General features: G+C 35.5%; 1 long non-coding RNA gene across 1 annotated transcript; it reads left to right on the top strand.

The window, feature by feature from the left end:
- Positions 1–6,885: 6,885 nt before the first annotated feature.
- On the top strand, positions 6,886–21,463 carry LOC125768434 (uncharacterized). Its single transcript, XR_007418888.1, has 6 exons — positions 6,886–6,941; positions 8,890–10,464; positions 14,352–15,447; positions 18,923–20,018; positions 20,209–20,398; positions 21,114–21,463. It is a non-coding gene; the product is annotated as an uncharacterized LOC125768434 (long non-coding RNA).
- Positions 21,464–21,721: the final 258 nt, after the last annotated feature.

The following is a 21,721-nucleotide window of genomic DNA, read 5'->3' as shown; positions in this document are numbered from 1 at the left end:
AAAGCTACCAAGCCGCCATCCATCGGAGAAGCTAGTTTGGAACATATTTCGCGCTTTGGGGCGACTAATTAAACATCCTAAAAAAAAAAGAACCAGAGGTAAATTAGTTTCTGTCATATTTATAATGCAATGGAACATAAAATTCCCTTTCAAAGAGAGAAAGAAATTGAATATGGTAACAAAACGCGTACATGCGGAGAACTGTGTCCTTTATTCGAAACCATCGACCGAAACATGCCACACAGCGTTTGGGTTAGTTAATTCGTCTGCATCCGTTGCGAGCATAATGGTAAAGTTTGCAAAACCTTTTTTTGTTGTTGTTATCGGTTACTCATCGATGTTGAATGAGTATGGACCCAATGCTTTAATGGCACTCGGGAATGAAAGGCCAATGTAAATCAGATCTGCACGGAGAATGTCGTTTTTTTCTTTTCAATCCACATTGGGGTGGTTGGGAAATTAAGTTGAACGGCAGAACGGTATGTCTCCTGGTGGATCGAACTAATGCATTCTTTGGTTTGAATATATTCTGGCTGGTTGTCACTGATTTGCATAAAAGACGATCATATACACAGACACACGCCTTTTGCAGCTCCTGCTCTCAAGCCCAATTGTTGTCCAATTGACATTACAACCCGCAATGGATTTATTCATGATGAGAGGGTCCGAAATTGAACAACAATCCAAACCGGGATTAGGACTTTGATTGCCAGCGGAGAACGAAAAGATGGTTTATTCAACAAAACAAGCGCTAGATGGAGTATTATATGTTTCTTTCGGCAAGAGCTATGATGCATATTTATCACACAAGGGAGTTAGCATTGATTAGAACACTGAAACTTATCCAACACTTGAGTGTTAATTGTAGGGCTTAATATTGACCATGTAGTTGTAGGGAAACGATACTATTACAAAAGTACCATGTGTAAGGTCCTGCCGGAGCTGTCAGTTTTGAATTCCCCAGGCTTCAAGTTTTGAGACTTGCAAAAAAATGTAAGAAAAGAGGACATGAAGATACTTATTACTACAATAAGAACAATTTAACCAATCGCTTAGAATCGATCGACATCAAAAAAGTAAGAAATGAAGTGTTTCACAAACATACCTAACTAACACTCCCTTGTGCACGTGCGCTCGTGCGACGCTTATTAACCCACAATGTGAAAGGTGAGACTCTTAAGCCGAATGATGGTGTAAAGTGATACTTATGCTTGTTTAGGGCAAACGGTAAATGAACCGTACTAGCGGATGTATGATCATCAGCCATATCGGACAGGATTCGATTATTAACGGCGATTGAGACACGTGTCGCGGAAGGAAATCGCGTAGTTCGGACGAAAGTGGGCATGCATTACGATTCACATTGATTTTTTTTTTTGTGAAAGACCGAGTGCTTATATGTTTAATCTGTAAAATCAAGCTAATGTAAATTTTTATTCTCTACAACTTTGTATAACATCAGTTTTATGTATCTCTTCTAGTTTTGTCTTATTCTCTTAAAACTAGGCGTCTTATAGTTATGCTATGTGATTACTTTTAATATATATATAAAGAATGACGCCAGGTTACGAGAGAAGAGAAAAGCTAAACCTAATCTTAATTATCTAACAGTGAATGTCGTTGGAGAGGTAGAGGATAGGAAGGAAAGGAGTTGGGATTGGTAATACAATTATAGTTATGATCGGGAGAGTGATTCCACTAGTGTGGAGTTTAGGTTATTATTAGTTCGTGATAAGTAATTGGAGTTAAGTTTTGATATGAATATTTCAAGGGGTTCAATATTGCAAGTTCTGTGGATGTAATTAGTTCTATACCAAAAAGGAACATTCAAGAAAGTTTTCAAAAATCTATTTTGAATTCTTTGCATTTTTAATTTGTGTGTTTTAGCGCAGGAGTGCCAAACTGGGGATGCGTAGGTTATTATAGGCCTTATCAGGGAGGTGTACATGAGGATTTTGTTTTTCAGACTTAATTTTGATGATCTGTTCCAGAAACAATACAGGCTTCTGAGTATTTTTTCACATTTGATAGTAAGGTTTTCAGTATGTTGTTTGAAGGTCAGGGATTTATCTAAAATGATACCTAGATACTTGACTTTGGTACACCATGGTATATTTACTCCATTCAATTTTAGGTTGGTATTAGGAATTTTACGTTGGCTAGTGAAACGGGTGAAAAAAATTGCTTCTGACTTGTTAGGGTTGATCTTCAATTTCCATCTGTTGCAGTATTTGTGGTAAATGAGTAAAGATTTGTTTAGTGTTTTAATTGCGGTTTTCGATAATCTACTGCAGGTGCCAATGGCCAGATCGTCGGCGTACTGATATTGGGTACAGTTTGTCATTTTAGGTATGTCAGCCGTAAAGATATTGAAAAGTATGGGTGAGAGTACACTCCCTTGTGGCACACCCGCAGGGGGGGTGTAGTTATTGGATTGCGTATTGTTGATATAAACAGCATTAGATCTATTGGATAGGAAACTCTTGATCAGATGGATTATATAATTTGAGTACCCATATTTGATTAATTTGTAAGTCAGACCATCATGCCAAATGGTATCAAACGCTTTTTCCATGTCCAATAGTACTAGGCTGGTGGACTTGTTATTGCGTCGATTAAAGATTATATCGCTTTTGAGCCTATGTAACTGATGTGTCGTGGAAAGGCCGGGTTGAAAACCAAACTGAGAGTTAGGTATGATATTACACATTTCAGAGTATGTTCTTAATCTTACTGCGATAATTTTTTCAAAAATTTTGCTGAAACAGTTTAATAGACTAATTGGTCTGTAGTTGCAAGCTTGATTCAAATCTTTACCGATTTTTGGGATTGGAACAACCTTAGCTTGTTTCCAACTGTTGGGAAAGTATCCTAGTTTTATACAGCCATTAAAGATTAAGGTAATATATACAATAACATTTTTAGGAAGTTGTTTTATAGTTCGATAATTTATGCAATCGAGTCCTGAAGAAGATTTTGTCTTTGTTAATTTTATAATTTGAAGTATTTCCTTAGGTTTGATCAAATCGGCTGGTATAATTTCGGGAGTTGGGTTTAAACGGAAAAATCTGTGTACTGCTGCCTTTACTTTGATATTTAAAGGGCTCTTATCGTGAAAGGTGGTACTGTGGGCTTTTTGAAAATGCGTTTTTATTGCTTCACATTTTTCTATAGGAGTTAAAAGTGTTTTGTTGTTATCTTTTAATGCTGGGATGCTTTTGGGCTGTTTTTTAATTATTTTTACGAATTTCCAAAGTTTGCTATTATTGTCATGTTGTGGGTTAAATGATTCTAAATTCTTAGACCATGCCGAATTTCGTAGTAGGCATAGCTTGGCTTCGATATCTTGTTTTAAGGAAAGGTAGGTGTCTTTGTAATAGAGATTTAGTCTGTGTCTTTGCCATTTTTTCCTATATACATTTCTTAATTTTATCAAGGAGATAATTGATTGAGGAATGAAAATGTTGAAATCTCCCGGGGTGGAGAGCGGAACGGCTCGATTGTGTGATTGGTAAACGTGGTATGATAGTTTTTGGATCATATTATCTATTTGTGATGGCTGTTCGATTTGGCTAAGGTCGGTTTCGTTAGGATTAATGTGACTTTTTAATTCAGATTTAAAAAGAGGCCAGTTGGCATTTTTATAATCAAATAATTGTTTTTTCGAAATTTTGATTAATTGGACATCTTTAAATTCGAATAGCACTGGCAGATGGTCTGAAGTTAGATCATGCATCGTTATTGGTTCCGAGAGATCTTGGTGGTTTGTTAAAACTAAGTGTTGTTTACAACAACGGCCCAACGTTTGACAGCGCCAGATGAGCGAGCGAAATTAGGAGCGAAACGACCGAGCGAGACGGTTGCGGACAAGTTTAGGGATATTCATCCGATCCGAAGGATCGCGGGCGGCTCGGATGAACTTCGGAAAGGAGTAACGACCGCGATCGGTTGTAAAAAAAGAGCATAAAAGTGCGTAAGAAGGGACGCTAGTTCTCTTTTTTTCGATAGAAACAGCCTGAGAAGCAACAGTGATTTTTTAATTAAAGATTGTACTTTATCATTAGAAAAACTGTTTCTTGATACTTTTGGCAACGGTTAGAAAGAAAGGGCTCGTTGCTGGACGCAACACTAAGTCTAACGTGGAGGGATTGTTTTTAGGATTAGAAGGAATGTAGGTAGGGGAGTTGGAATGGTTGATGGAAAATTGTCCTATTTGCAGTTCGTCAAATAAGGTTTTTCCTGCTTGATTGTTAGAGGCACAGTTCCACAAATTGTGACGGGCATTGAAGTCCCCACAAATGAAAAACTTGTTCCTAAGGCTGGTTAATTGCTTAATATCGTGTTTGAATTTGTTCATATTGCCATTACCGCCGGGGTGATATGCTGCAACAAATGAAATTTGAGATCGACTAGTGTGTATGTTAATGCCAATGGCTTCAATGATTTTAAGATTGAAAGATGGTAATAACGAATGTTTAAGGGTTTTTTTAATTAGAATTAAAATCCCACCCTTAGGGCCAGATGTTCTATCGAGACGGTAAGTGTAATAATTAGCAACATTGAAGGGTAAGTCAGGTTTAAGAAAAGTTTCCGTCACTGCGACTACGTCAATACCATGGTGGTTAAGAAATCTTGTGAAATCTATTTTTTTGTTGGTTATGCTATTTGCATTCCAGTAGGCGACTTTAATGTTTGTAAACTGCTCCATTTATCGATAGCAATATCTTTGAACGATTGTAAAGATTACCTTGATTTGGTCCTCTTTGCTTTTACATCCACGCAGACTATGAAATGTGTCGGAGATGATTTGCACTAGTTCTTCTGAATTGAAAAGGTCAGTGCTGTTAGTTGCGTCGGCATATGAGAGAGGTGACTGACCATTTACTCGGGATGGATTAGTGTGCGTAGTAGGGAATGGGTTTTGACTACGGGAGGGAAGTGGAGGGAAATCACTGCTAGATAAATTTACCTGCCTTTGCGTAGTTGCGAACATTGTTCCGTTTTGAGTTTTGGGTTTTGTTTTTGTTAGCCGTTTAGGACAACCGCTATAGTTGGCCGTATGGTTTCCATCGCAGTTTGCACATTTTAGTTTGTGCGTCGGGATCTTGTCTTCGCCAGCTTCTGCAGATAATGGACACGTGGAAGATTTGTGTCCCAAGGAACATTTAATGCACAACGGCGCTCTATAACAGTTTTCAGCACCATGTCCGAATCTTTGGCAATTTTTGCACTGCATAGGACCAGGTTGCCCGGAGAAGTAACGCCAAGTGACCATTTGGTGGTTTAGAGCTTTGATTGTTTTTAATATACTCATGTCTACTGAGCCTTTGGTGAAGTGCAACAGGTACAATGCCTGCTGGTCAAAGCGCTGCTGCCTAATGGGTAGTTTTTTTATAGCTACCGGGTTGATTTTTTCCTGTTGTAAAAGTTCTTTAAGCTCTTCAGTTGGCATGTCGATTAGGCCGTTTAAGACGATTTTGGTCGTTTTGTCCTCGTGTAGTTGGTAAGAGTGGAACTCCGTGTTTGTCGATTTAAGCATTTGACAAACGGCCTTAAAATCTGCTGTAGTTGTGGTGCGGACTATAATACCTTTGTAGGTAGTCGCTGTCGTATAGCGCATGACACCAGATGCCATGACCTTCTTATGGATGTCCAGAACATTAGAACTGGCGACCGTTATTGGTGGTGGTGCGTGCTCTGGCTTGACGTTGCCAGATGGTTTAGGAGTTGTGTGAGTGATCTCGATCTCGTTGTCCTCTAGCGATAGTAGAGGTGCGTATGGATTGGCTGCACACTGTTGTGCTATGTTTGGCAGTATTCTGCGTTTCGGCCTGGTAGCAGTTCCCATGGGGATCGGCCGCTTTTTGTTTTTTTGGGAGCTATGACCCATCGTGGGTACGCTCGTTATTATTTGCAATCACTTTTTTATTTGTCTGTGTTTAGCACTTTCGTAGCCTCGATTAACGTCTGCACGCAGCGGAGGTTGGATAGCGACGTGATTACTTTTAATCGATTGTATAGATTTCACATTTTTTGGTCATAATGATAAAAAATAACTTTTTAAATATTTTATTACTTCGCTTGTTAAAAAGGAAATGATAAAAATTTATCTTATTTAAAGCATTATTTGAGTGAAAAGAAACTCATTGCAACCTATTGGCATTGAAATAAATCAATTTAAATTTTTTTTGCAAAATTTCTCAAAAAAATGGCAAGGGGTACCCCTTATGAAATTTTTGAGTTGAAAATTTAAAAAAAAAAAAATTTTCTGATTTTTTATACTTTTTTTAATTTAAAGCATTATTTAAGTGAAAAGAAACTTATTGCAACAAAATTTGCATTAAAATATATCATATTTATAAACTTTGCTAAATTACTCAAAAATGAAGAAAATTTTACATTTTCTCAAACAGAGTAGGGAACTTGGTTTCTCGAATAACTTCTGGCACAGACATCTGAGGGCATGGCCGTACAAGAAGAAAATGTAGCCATTGGTGCCATCTATCGACCACAGGTTAAAGATTGGCGATCCGTTGGATACCGACCGAGTTATAGGCAAAATTTGGTGCAAAAATGAGGAAAATTTTACATTTTCTCAAACAGGGTAAGGAACTTGGTTCCTCGGATAACTTCTGGCACAGACATCTGAGGGCATGGCCGTCCAAGAAGAAAATGTAGCCATTGGGGCCATCTATCGGCTACAATTTAAAGATTGGCGATCCGTAGGATACCGACCGAGTTATAGGCAAAATTTGGTGCAAAAATGAGGAAAATTTTACATTTTCTCAAACAGGGTAAGGAACTTGGTTCCTCGGATAACTTCTGGCACAGACATCTGAGGGCATGGCCGTCCAAAAAGAAAATGTAGCCATTGGGGACATCTATCGGCCACAAGTTAAAGATTGGCGATCCGTTGGATACCGACCGAGTTATAGGCAAAAGTTGGTGCAAAAATGACCCTATTGAAATTTTCAAATTTTTATATTTTTTTAAATTTTTTCTGATTTTTTACTCTTTTTTTAATTTAAAGCATTATTTGAGTGAAAAGAAACTCATTGCAACCTATTGGCATTAAAATAAATCAATTTAAATTTTTTTGCAAAATTTCTCAAAAAAATGGCAAGGGGTACCCCTTATGAAATTTTCGAGTTGAAAATTTTTTAAAATTTTTTTTTTGATTTTTTATACTTTTTTTAATTTAAAGCATTATTTAAGTGAAAAGAAACTTATTGCAACAAAATTCGCATTAACATATATCATATTTATAAATTTTGCTAAATTACTCAAAAATGAAGAAAATTTTACATTTTCTCAAACAGGGTAGGGAACTTGGTTTCTCGAATAACTTCTGGCACAGACATCTGAGGGCATGGCCGTCCAAGAAGGAAATGTAGCCATTGGTGCCATCTATCGATCACAAGTTAAAGATTGGCGATCCGTAGGATACCGACCGAGTTATAGGCAAAAGTTGGTGCAAAAATGAGCCTAATAAAATTTTCAAATTTTTATATTTTTTTAAATTTTTTCTGATTTTTTAACCTTTTTTTTAATTTAAAGCATTATTTGAGTGAAAAGAAACTCATTGCAACCTATTGGCATTAAAATAAATCAATTTAAATTTTTTTGCAAAATTTCTCAAAAAAATGGCAAGGGGTACCCCTTATGAAATTTTCGAGTTGAAAATTTTTTAATTTTTTTTTCTGATTTTTTATACTTTTTTAATTTAAAGCATTATTTAAGTGAAAAGAAACTGATTGCAACAAAATTCGCATTAAAATATATCATATTTATAAATTTTGCTAAATTACTCAAAAATGAAGAAAATTTTACATTTTCTCAAACAGGGTAGGGAACTTGGTTTCTCGAATAACTTCTGGCACAGACACCTGAGGGCATGGCCGTCCAAGAAGAAAATGTAGCCATTGGTGCCATCTATCGATCACAGGTTAAAGATTGGCGATCCGTTGGATACCGACCGAGTTATAGGCAAAATTTGGTGCAAAAATGAGGAAAATTTTACATTTTCTCAAACAGGGTAAGCAACTTGGTTCCTCGGATAACTTCTGGCACAGACATCTGAGGGCATGGCCGTTCAAGAAGAAAATGTAGCCATTGGGGCCATCTATCGACCACAGGTTAAAGATTGGCGATCCGTTGGATACCGACCGAGTTATAGGCAAAATTTGGTGCAAAAATGAGGAAAATTTTACATTTTCTCAAACAGGGTAAGGAACTTGGTTCCTCGGATAACTTCTGGCACAGACATCTGAGGGCATGGCCGTCCAAGAAGAAAATGTAGCCATTGGGGCCATCTATCGGCCACAAGTTAAAGATTGGCGATTCATTGGATACTGACCGAGTTATAGGCAAAAGTTGGTGCACAAATGAGCCTAATGAAATTTTCAAATATTTATATTTTTTTAATTTTTTTTTTATTTTTTATACTTTTTTTAATTTAAAGCATTATTTGAGTGAAAAGAAACTCATTGCAACCTATTGGCATTAAAATAAATCAATTTAAATTTTTTTGCAAAATTTCTCAAAAAAATGGCAAGGGGTACCCCTTATGAAATTTTCGAGTTGAAAATTTTTTTTCTGATTTTTTATACTTTTTTTAATTTAAAGCATTATTTAAGTGAAAAGAAACTTATTGCAACAAAATTCGCATTAAAATATATCATATTTATAAATTTTGCTAAATTACTCAAAAATGAAGAAAATTTTACATTTTCTCAAACAGGGTAGGGAACTTGGTTTCTCGAATAACTTCTGGCACAGACATCTGAGGGCATGGCCGTCCAAGAAGAAAATGTAGACATTGGTGCCATCTATCGACCACAATTTAAAGATTGGCGATCCGTAGGATACCGACCGAGTTATAGGCAAAAGTTGCTGCAAAAATGAGGAAAATTTTACATTTTCTCAAACAGGGTAAGGAACTTGGTTCCTCGAATAACTTCTGGCACAGACATCTGAGGGCATGGCCGTTCAAGAAGAAAATGTAGCCATTGGTGCCATCTATCGACCACAGGTTAAAGATTGGCGATCCGTTGGATACCGACCGAGTTATAGGCAAAATTTGGTGCAAAAATGAGCCTAATGAAATTTTCAAATTTTTATATTTTTTTAAATTTTTTCTGATTTTTTACTCTTTTTTTAATTTAAAGCATTATTTGAGTGAAAAGAAACTCATTGCAACCTATTGGCATTGAAATAAATCAATTTAATTTTTTTTGCAAAATTTCTCAAAAAAATGGCAAGGGGTACCCCTTATGAAATTTTCGAGTTGAAAATTTTTTAAAATTTTTTTTCTGATTTTTTATACTTTTTTTTAATTTAAAGCATTATTTAAGTGAAAAGAAACTTATTGCAACAAAATTCGCATTAAAATATATCATATTTATAAATTTTGCTAAATTACTCAAAAATGAAGAAAATTTTACATTTTCTCAAACAGGGTAGGGAACTTGGTTTCTCGAATAACTTCTGGCACAGACATCTGAGGGCATGGCCGTCCAAGAAGAAAATGTAGACATTGGTGCCATCTATCGACCACAATTTAAAGATTGGCGATCCGTAGGATACCGACCGAGTTATAGGCAAAAGTTGCTGCAAAAATGAGGAAAATTTTACATTTTCTCAAACAGGGTAAGGAACTTGGTTCCTCGAATAACTTCTGGCACAGACATCTGAGGGCATGGCCGTTCAAGAAGAAAATGTAGCCATTGGTGCCATCTATCGACCACAGGTTAAAGATTGGCGATCCGTTGGATACCGACCGAGTTATAGGCAAAATTTGGTGCAAAAATGAGCCTAATGAAATTTTCAAATTTTTATATTTTTTTAAATTTTTTCTGATTTTTTACTCTTTTTTTAATTTAAAGCATTATTTGAGTGAAAAGAAACTCATTGCAACCTATTGGCATTGAAATAAATCAATTTAATTTTTTTTGCAAAATTTCTCAAAAAAATGGCAAGGGGTACCCCTTATGAAATTTTCGAGTTGAAAATTTTTTAAAATTTTTTTTCTGATTTTTTATACTTTTTTTAATTTAAAGCATTATTTAAGTGAAAAGAAACTTATTGCAACAAAATTCGCATTAAAATATATCATATTTATAAATTTTGCTAAATTACTCAAAAATGAAGAAAATTTTACATTTTCTCAAACAGGGTAGGGAACTTGGTTTCTCGAATAACTTCTGGCACAGACATCTGAGGGCATGGCCGTCCAAGAAGAAAATGTAGCCATTGGTGCCATCTATCGATCACAGGTTAAAGATTGGCGATCCGTTGGATACCGACCGAGTTATAGGCAAAATTTGGTGCAAAAATGAGGAAAATTTTACATTTTCTCAAACAGGGTAAGGAACTTGGTTCCTCGGATAACTTCTGGCACAGACATCTGAGGGCATGGCCGTCCAAGAAGAAAATGTAGCCATTGGGGCCATCTATCGGCCACAAGTTAAAGATTGGCGATCCGTTGGATACCGACCGAGTTATAGGCAAAAGTTGGTGCAAAAATGAGCCTAATGAAATTTTTAAATTTTTATATTTTTTTAAATTTTTTCTGATTTTTTAGTCTTTTTTTAATTTAAAGCATTATTTGAGTGAAAAGAAACTCATTGCAACCTATTGGCATTAAAATAAATCAATTTAATTTTTTTTGCAAAATTTCTCAAAAAAATGGCAAGGGGTACCCCTTATGAAATTTTCGAGTTGAAAAATTTTTAAAATTTTTTTTTTGATTTTTTATTCGTTTTTTAATTTAAAGCATTATTTAAGTGAAAAGAAACTTATTGCAACAAAGTTTGTATTAAAATATATCATATTTATAAATTTTGCTAAATTACTCAAAAATGAAGAAAATTTTACATTTTCTCAGACAGGGTAAGGAACTTGGTTCCTCGGATAGCTTCTGGCACAGACATCTGAGGGCATGGCCGTCCAAGAAGAAAATGTAGCCATTGGTGCCATCTATCGACCACAAGTTAAAGAATGGCGATCCGTTGGATACCGACCGAGTTATAGGCAAAAGTTGGTGCAAAAACGAGCCTAATGAAATTTTCAAATTTTTATATTTTTTTAATTTTTTCTGATTTTTTAGTCTTTTTTTAATTTAAAGCATTATTTGAGTGAAAAGAAACTCATTGCAACCTATTGGCATTAAAATAAATCAATTTAAATTTTTTTTGCAAAATCTCTCAAAAAAATGGCAAGGGGTACCCCTTATGAAATTTTCGAGTTGAAAATTTTTTAAAATTTTTTTTCTGATTTTTTATACTTTTTTTAATTTAAAGCATTATTTAGGTGAAAAGAAACTGATTGCAACAAAATTTGCATTAACATATATCATATTTATAAATTTTGCTAAATTACTCAAAAATGAAGAAAATTTTACATTTTCTCAAACAGGGTAGGGAACTTGGTTTCTCGAATAACTTCTGGCACAGACATCTGAGGGCATGGCCGTCCAAGAAGAAAATGTAGCCATTGGTGCCATCTATCGACCACAGGTTAAAGATTGGCGATCCGTAGGATACCGACCGAGTTATAGGCAAAAGTTGGTGCAAAAATGAGGAAAATTTTACATTTTCTCAAACAGGGTAAGCAACTTGGTTCCTCGGATAACTTCTGGCACAGACATCTGAGGGCATAGACGTCCAAGAAGAAAATGTGGCCATTGAGGCCATCTATCGGCCACAAGTTAAAGATTGGCGATCCGTAGGATACCGACCGAGTTATAGGCAAAATTTGGTGCAAAAATGAGGAAAATTTTACATTTTCTCAAACAGGGTAAGGAACTTGGTTCCTCGGATAACTTCTGGCACAGACATCTGAGGGCATGGCCGTCCAAGAAGAAAATGTAGCCATTGGGGCCATCTATCGGCCACAAGTTAAAGATTGGCGATTCATTGGATACTGACCGAGTTATAGGCAAAAGTTGGTGCACAAATGAGCCTAATGAAATTTTCAAATATTTATATCTTTTTAATTTTTTTTTTATTTTTTATACTTTTTTTAATTTAAAGCATTACTTGAGTGAAAAGAAACTCATTGCAACCTATTGGCATTAAAATAAAACAATTTAATTTTTTTTGCAAAATTTCTCAAAAAAATGGCAAGGGGTACCCCTTATGAAATTTTCGAGTTGAAAATTTTTAAAAAAAAATTTTCTGATTTTTTATACTTTTTTTAATTTAAAGCATTATTTAAGTGAAAAGAAACTTATTGCAACAAAATTCGCATTAAAATATATCATATTTATAAATTTTGCTAAATTACTCAAAAATGAAGAAAATTTTATATTTTCTCAAACAGGGTAAGGAACTTGGTTCCTCGGATAACTTCTGGCACAGACATCTGAGGGCATGGTCGTCCAAGAAGAAAATGTAGCCATTGGTGCCATCTATCGGTCACAGGTTAAAGATTGGCGATCCGTTGGATACCGACCGAGTTATAGGCAAAATTTGGTGCAAAAATGAGGAAAATTTTCCATTTTCTCAAACAGGGTATGGAACTTGGTTCCTCGAATAACTTCTGGCACAGACATCTGAGGGCATGGCCGTCCAAGAAGAAAATGTAGCCATTGATGCCATCTATCGACCACAGGTTAAAGATTGGCAATCCGTTGGATACCAACTGAGTTATAGGCAAAACTTGGTGCAAAAATGAGCCTTATGAAATTTTCAAATTTTTATATTTGTCTATTTTTGTCTAAATTTTTGATTTTTTTTAATTTAAAGCATTATTTTAGTGATAAGAAACTTATTGCAACCAATTGGCATTGAAATAAATCAATTTAAATTTTTTTGCAAAATTTCTCAAAAAAATGGCAAGGGGTACCCCTTATGAAATTTTCGAGTTGAAAATTTTTAAAAATTTTTTTCTGATTTTTTATACTTTTTTTAATTTAAAGCATTATTTAAGTGTAAAGAAACTTATTGCAACAAAATTTGCATTAAAATATATCATATTTATAAATTTTGCTAAATTACTCAAAAATGAAGAAAATTTTACATTTTCTCAAACAGGGTAGGGAACTTGGTTTCTCGAATAACTTCTGGCAACAAAATTTGCATTAAAATATATCATATTTATAAATTTTGCTAAATTACTCAAAAATGAAGAAAATTTTACATTTTCTCAAACAGGGTAGGGAACTTGGTTTCTCGAATAACTTCTGGCACAGACATCTGAGGGCATGGCCGTCCAAGAAGAAAATGTAGACATTGGTGCCATCTATCGACCACAATTTAAAGATTGGCGATCCGTAGGATACCGACCGAGTTATAGGCAAAATTTGGTGCAAAAATGAGGAAAATTTTACATTTTCTCAAACAGGGTAAGGAACTTGGTTCCTCGGATAACTTCTGGCACAGACATCTGAGGGCATGGCCGTCCAAGAAGAAAATGTAGCCATTGGGGCCATCTATCGGCCACAAGTTAAAGATTGGCGATCCGTAGGATACCGACCGAGTTATAGGCAAAAGTTGGTGCAAAAATGAGCCTAATGAAATTTTCAAATTTATATATTTTTTTAAATTTTTTCTGATTTTTTACTCTTTTTTTAATTTAAAGCATTATTTGAGTGAAAATAAACTCATTGCACCCTATTGGCATTAAAATAAATCAATTTAAATTTTTTTGCAAATTTTCTCAAAAAAATGGCAAGGGGTACCCCTTATGAAATTTTCGAGTTGAAAATTTTTTAAATTTTTTTTTCTGATTTTTTATACTTTTTTTAATTTAAAGCATTATTTAAGTGAAAAGAAACTTATTGCAACAAAATTTGCATTAAAATATATCATATTTATAAATTTTGCTAAATTACTCAAAAATGAAGAAAATTTTACATTTTCTCAAACAGGGTAGGGAACTTGGTTTCTCGAATAACTTCTGGCACAGACATCTGAGGGCATGGCCGTCCAAGAAGAAAATGTAGCCATTGGTGCCATCTATCGACCACAGGTTAAAGATTGGCGATCCGTCGGATACCGACCGAGTTATAGGCAAAATTTGGTGCAAAAATGAGGAAAATTTTACATTTTCTCAAACAGGGTAAGGAACTTGGTTCCTCGGATAACTTCTGGCACAGACATCTGAGGGCATGGCCGTCCAAGAAGAAAATGTAGCCATTGGGGCCATCTATCGACCACAGGTTAAAGATTGGCGATCCGTCGGATACCGACCGAGTTATAGGCAAAATTTGGTGCAAAAATGAGGAAAATTTTACATTTTCTCAAACAGGGTAAGGAACTTGGTTCCTCGGATAACTTCTGTCACAGACATCTGAGGGCATGGCCGTCCAAGAAGAAAATGTAGCCATTGGTGCCATCTATCGACCATAGGTTAAAGATTGGCGATCCGTTGGATACCGACCGAGTTATAGGCAAAATTTGGTGCAAAAATGAGGAAAATTTTACATTTTCTCAAACAGGGTAAGGAACTTGGTTCCTCGGATAACTTCTGGCACAGACATCTGAGGGCATGGCCGTCCAAGAAGAAAATGTAGCCATTGGGGCCATCTATCGGCCACAAGTTAAAGATTGGCGATCCGTAGGATACCGACCGAGTTATAGGCAAAAGTTGGTGCAAAAATGAGCCTAATGAAATTTTCAAATTTTTATATTTTTTTAAATTTTTTCTGATTTTTTACTCTTTTTTTAATTTAAAGCATTACTTGAGTGAAAAGAAACTCATTGCAACCTATTGGCATTAAAATAAAACAATTTAATTTTTTTTGCAAAATTTCTCAAAAAAATGGCAAGGGGTACCCCTTATGAAATTTTCGAGTTGAAAATTTTTTAAAATTTTTTTTCTGATTTTTTATACTTTTTTTAATTTAAAGCATTATTTAAGTGAAAAGAAACTTATTGCAACAAAATTTGCATTAAAATATATCATATTTATAAATTTTGCTAAATTACTCAAAAATGAAGAAAATTTTACATTTTCTCAAACAGGGTAGGGAACTTGGTTTCTCGAATAACTTCTGGCACAGACATCTGAGGGCATGGCCGTCCAAGAAGAAAATGTAGCCATTGGTGCCATCTATCGACCACAGGTTAAAGATTGGCGATCCGTTGGATACCGACCGACTTATAGGCAAAATTTGGTGCAAAAATGAGGAAAATTTTACATTTTCTCAAACAGGGTAGGGAACTTGGTTCCTCGAATAACTTCTGGCACAGACATCTGAGGGCATGGCCGTCCAAGAAGAAAATGTAGCCGTTGATGCCATCTATCGGCCACAATTTAAAGATTGGCGATCCGTTGGATACCGACCGAGTTATAGGCAAAATTTGGTGCAAAAATGAGGTAAATTTTACATTTTCTCAAACAGGGTAAGGAACTTGGTTCCTCGGATAACTTCTGGCACAGACATCTGAGGGCATGGCCGTCCAAGAAGAAAATGTAGCCATTGGGGCCATCTATCGGCCACAGGTTGAAGATTGGCAATCCGTTGTATACCGACCGAGTTATAGGCAAAAGTTGGTGCAAAAATGAGGAAAATTTTACATTTTCTCAAACAGGGTAAGGAACTTGGTTCCTCGGATAACTTCTGGCACAGACATCTGAGGGCATGGCCGTCCAAGAAGAAAATGTAGCCATTGGTGCCATCTATCGACCACAGGTTAAAGATTGGCGATCCGTAGGATACCGACCGAGTTATAGGCAAAATTTGGTGCAAAAATGAGGAAAATTTTACATTTTCTCAAACAGGGTAAGGAACTTGGTTCCTCGGATAACTTCTGGCACAGACATCTGAGGGCATGGCCGTCCAAGAAGAAAATGTAGCCATTGGGGCCATCTATCGGCCACAAGTTAAAGATTGGCGATCCGTAGGATACCGACCGAGTTATAGGCAAAAGTTGGTGCAAAAATGAGCCTAATGAAATTTTCAAATTTATATATTTTTTTAAATTTTTTCTGATTTTTTACTCTTTTTTTAATTTAAAGCATTACTTGAGTGAAAAGAAACTCATTGCAACCTATTGGCATTAAAATAAAACAATTTAATTTTTTTTGCAAAATTTCTCAAAAAAATGGCAAGGGGTACCCCTTATGAAATTTTCGAGTTGAAAATTTTTAAAAAAAATTTTTCTGATTTTTTATACTTTTTTTAATTTAAAGCATTATTTAAGTGAAAAGAAACTTATTGCAACAAAATTTGCATTAAAATATATCATATTTAAAATTTTGCTAAATTACTCAAAAATGAAGAAAATTTTACATTTTCTCAAACAGGGTAGGGAACTTGGTTTCTCGAATAACTTCTGGCACAGACATCTGAGGGCATGGCCGTCCAAGAAGAAAATGTAGCCATTGGTGCCATCTATCGACCACAGGTTAAAGATTGGCGATCCGTCGGATACCGACCGAGTTATAGGCAAAATTTGGTGCAAAAATGAGGAAAATTTTACATTTTCTCAAACAGGGTAAGGAACTTGGTTCCTCGGATAACTTCTGTCACAGACATCTGAGGGCATGGCCGTCCAAGAAGAAAATGTAGCCATTGGTGCCATCTATCGACCATAGGTTAAAGATTGGCGATCCGTTGGATACCGACCGAGTTATAGGCAAAATTTGGTGCAAAAATGAGGAAAATTTTACATTTTCTCAAACAGGGTAAGGAACTTGGTTCCTCGGATAACTTCTGGCACAGACATCTGAGGGCATGGCCGTCCAAGAAGAAAATGTAGCCATTGGGGCCATCTATCGGCCACAAGTTAAAGATTGGCGATCCGTAGGATACCGACCGAGTTATAGGCAAAAGTTGGTGCAAAAATGAGCCTAATGAAATTTTCAAATTTATATATTTTTTTAAATTTTTTCTGATTTTTTACTCTTTTTTTAATTTAAAGCATTACTTGAGTGAAAAGAAACTCATTGCAACCTATTGGCATTAAAATAAAACAATTTAATTTTTTTTGCAAAATTTCTCAAAAAAATGGCAAGGGGTACCCCTTATGAAATTTTCGAGTTGAAAATTTTTAAAAAAAATTTTTCTGATTTTTTATATTTTTTTTAATTTAAAGCATTATTTAAGTGAAAAGAAACTTATTGCAACAAAATTTGCATTAAAATATATCATATTTAAAATTTTGCTAAATTACTCAAAAATGAAGAAAATTTTACATTTTCTCAAACAGGGTAGGGAACTTGGTTTCTCGAATAACTTCTGGCACAGACATCTGAGGGCATGGCCGTCCAAGAAGAAAATGTAGCCATTGGTGCCATCTATCGACCACAGGTTAAAGATTGGCGATCCGTCGGATACCGACCGAGTTATAGGCAAAATTTGGTGCAAAAATGAGGAAAATTTTACATTTTCTCAAACAGGGTAAGGAACTTGGTTCCTCGGATAACTTCTGTCACAGACATCTGAGGGCATGGCCGTCCAAGAAGAAAATGTAGCCATTGGTGCCATCTATCGACCATAGGTTAAAGATTGGCGATCCGTTGGATACCGACCGAGTTATAGGCAAAATTTGGTGCAAAAATGAGGAAAATTTTACATTTTCTCAAACAGGGTAAGGAACTTGGTTCCTCGGATAACTTCTGGCACAGACATCTGAGGGCATGGCCGTCCAAGAAGAAAATGTAGCCATTGGGGCCATCTATCGGCCACAAGTTAAAGATTGGCGATCCGTAGGATACCGACCGAGTTATAGGCAAAAGTTGGTGCAAAAATGAGCCTAATGAAATTTTCAAATTTATATATTTTTTTAAATTTTTTCTGATTTTTTACTCTTTTTTTAATTTAAAGCATTACTTGAGTGAAAAGAAACTCATTGCAACCTATTGGCATTAAAATAAAACAATTTAATTTTTTTTGCAAAATTTCTCAAAAAAATGGCAAGGGGTACCCCTTATGAAATTTTCGAGTTGAAAATTTTTAAAAAAAATTTTTCTGATTTTTTATATTTTTTTTAATTTAAAGCATTATTTAAGTGAAAAGAAACTTATTGCAACAAAATTTGCATTAAAATATATCATATTTAAAATTTTGCTAAATTACTCAAAAATGAAGAAAATTTTACATTTTCTCAAACAGGGTAGGGAACATGGTTTCTCGAATAACTTCTGGCACAGACATCTGAGGGCATGGCCGTCCAAGAAGAAAATGTAGCCATTGGTGCCATCTATCGACCACAGGTTAAAGATTGGCGATCCGTCGGATACCGACCGAGTTATAGGCAAAATTTGGTGCAAAAATGAGGAAAATTTTACATTTTCTCAAACAGGGTAAGGAACTTGGTTCCTCGGATAACTTCTGTCACAGACATCTGAGGGCATGGCCGTCCAAGAAGAAAATGTAGCCATTGGTGCCATCTATCGGCCACAAGTTAAAGATTGGCGATCCGTAGGATACCGACCGAGTTATAGGCAAAATTTGGTGCAAAAATGAGGAAAATTTTACATTTTCTCAAACAGGGTAAGGAACTTGGTTCCTCGAATAACTTCTGGCACATACATCTGAGGGCATGGCCGTTCAAGAAGAAAATGTAGCCATTGGTGCCATCTATCGACCACAGGTTAAAGATTGGCGATCCGTCGGATACCGACCGAGTTATAGGCAAAATTTGGTGCAAAAATGAGGAAAATTTTACATTTTCTCAAACAGGGTAAGGAACTTGGTTCCTCGGATAACTTCTGGCACAGACATCTGAGGGCATGGCCGTCCAAGAAGAAAATGTAGCCATTGGGGCCATCTATCGACCACAGGTTAAAGATTGGCGATCCGTCGGATACCGACCGAGTTATAGGCAAAATTTGGTGCAAAAATGAGGAAAATTTTACATTTTCTCAAACAGGGTAAGGAACTTGGTTCCTCGGATAACTTCTGTCACAGACATCTGAGGGCATGGCCGTCCAAGAAGAAAATGTAGCCATTGGTGCCATCTATCGACCATAGGTTAAAGATTGGCGATCCGTTGGATACCGACCGAGTTATAGGCAAAATTTGGTGCAAAAATGAGGAAAATTTTACATTTTCTCAAACAGGGTAAGGAACTTGGTTCCTCGGATAACTTCTGGCACAGACATCTGAGGGCATGGCCGTCCAAGAAGAAAATGTAGCCATTGGGGCCATCTATCGGCCACAAGTTAAAGATTGGCGATCCGTAGGATACCGACCGAGTTATAGGCAAAAGTTGGTGCAAAAATGAGCCTAATGAAATTTTCAAATTTTTATATTTTTTTAAATTTTTTCTGATTTTTTACTCTTTTTTTAATTTAAAGCATTACTTGAGTGAAAAGAAACTCATTGCAACCTATTGGCATTAAAATAAAACAATTTAATTTTTTTTGCAAAATTTCTCAAAAAAATGGCAAGGGGTACCCCTTATGAAATTTTCGAGTTGAAAATTTTTTAAAATTTTTTTTCTGATTTTTTATACTTTTTTTAATTTAAAGCATTATTTAAGTGAAAAGAAACTTATTGCAACAAAATTTGCATTAAAATATATCATATTTATAAATTTTGCTAAATTACTCAAAAATGAAGAAAATTTTACATTTTCTCAAACAGGGTAGGGAACTTGGTTTCTCGAATAACTTCTGGCACAGACATCTGAGGGCATGGCCGTCCAAGAAGAAAATGTAGCCATTGGTGCCATCTATCGACCACAGGTTAAAGATTGGCGATCCGTTGGATACCGACCGAGTTATAGGCAAAATTTGGTGCAAAAATGAGGAAAATTTTACATTTTCTCAAACAGGGTAGGGAACTTGGTTCCTCGAATAACTTCTGGCACAGACATCTGAGGGCATGGCCGTCCAAGAAGAAAATGTAGCCGTTGATGCCATCTATCGGCCACAATTTAAAGATTGGCGATCCGTTGGATACCGACCGAGTTATAGGCAAAATTTGGTGCAAAAATGAGGTAAATTTTACATTTTCTCAAACAGGGTAAGGAACTTGGTTCCTCGGATAACTTCTGGCACAGACATCTGAGGGCATGGCCGTCCAAGAAGAAAATGTAGCCATTGGGGCCATCTATCGGCCACAGGTTGAAGATTGGCAATCCGTTGTATACCGACCGAGTTATAGGCAAAATTTGGTGCAAAAATGAGGAAAATTTTACATTTTCTCAAACAGGGTAAGGAACTTGGTTCCTCGGATAACTTCTGGCACAGACATCTGAGGGCATGGCCGTCCAAGAAGAAAATGTAGCCATTGGTGCCATCTATCGACCATAGGTTAAAGATTGGCGATCCGTTGGATACCGACCGAGTTATAGGCAAAATTTGGTGCAAAAATGAGGAAAATTTTACATTTTCTCAAACAGGGTAAGGAACTTGGTTCCTCGGATAACTTCTGGCACAGACATCTGAAGGCATGGCCGTCCAAGAAGAAAATGTAGCCATTGGGGCCATCTATCGGCCACAAGTTAAAGATTGGCGATCCGTAGGATACCGACCGAGTTATAGGCAAAAGTTGGTGCAAAAATGAGCCTAATGAAATTTTCAAATTTATATATTTTTTTAAATTTTTTCTGATTTTTTATATTTTTTTTAATTTAAAGCATTACTTGAGTGAAAAGAAACTCATTGCAACCTATTGGCATTAAAATAAAACAATTTAATTTTTTTTGCAAAATTTCTCAAAAAAATGGCAAGGGGTACCCCTTATGAAATTTTCGAGTTGAAAATTTTTAAAAAAAATTTTTCTGATTTTTTATACTTTTTTTAATTTAAAGCATTATTTAAGTGAAAAGAAACTTATTGCAACAAAATTTGCATTAAAATATATCATATTTAAAATTTTGCTAAATTACTCAAAAATGAAGAAAATTTTACATTTTCTCAAACAGGGTAGGGAACTTGGTTTCTCGAATAACTTCTGGCACAGACATCTGAGGGCATGGCCGTCCAAGAAGAAAATGTAGCCATTGGTGCCATCTATCGACCACAGGTTAAAGATTGGCGATCCGTCGGATACCGACCGAGTTATAGGCAAAATTTGGTGCAAAAATGAGGAAAATTTTACATTTTCTCAAACAGGGTAAGGAACTTGGTTCCTCGGATAACTTCTGTCACAGACATCTGAGGGCATGGCCGTCCAAGAAGAAAATGTAGCCATTGGTGCCATCTATCGACCATAGGTTAAAGATTGGCGATCCGTTGGATACCGACCGAGTTATAGGCAAAATTTGGTGCAAAAATGAGGAAAATTTTACATTTTCTCAAACAGGGTAAGGAACTTGGTTCCTCGGATAACTTCTGGCACAGACATCTGAAGGCATGGCCGTCCAAGAAGAAAATGTAGCCATTGGGGCCATCTATCGGCCACAAGTTAAAGATTGGCGATCCGTAGGATACCGACCGAGTTATAGGCAAAAGTTGGTGCAAAAATGAGCCTAATGAAATTTTCAAATTTATATATTTTTTTAAATTTTTTCTGATTTTTTACTCTTTTTTTTAATTTAAAGCATTACTTGAGTGAAAAGAAACTCATTGCAACCTATTGGCATTAAAATAAAACAATTTAATTTTTTTTGCAAAATTTCTCAAAAAAATGGCAAGGGGTACCCCTTATGAAATTTTCGAGTTGAAAATTTTTAAAAAAAATTTTTCTGATTTTTTATATTTTTTTTAATTTAAAGCATTATTTAAGTGAAAAGAAACTTATTGCAACAAAATTTGCATTAAAATATATCATATTTAAAATTTTGCTAAATTACTCAAAAATGAAGAAAATTTTACATTTTCT

This window comes from Anopheles funestus, chromosome 3RL (assembly GCF_943734845.2).
Source record: "Anopheles funestus chromosome 3RL, idAnoFuneDA-416_04, whole genome shotgun sequence".
NCBI lineage: Eukaryota > Metazoa > Arthropoda > Insecta > Diptera > Culicidae > Anopheles > Anopheles funestus.
This window is presented reverse-complemented; position numbering and strand designations above follow the sequence as displayed.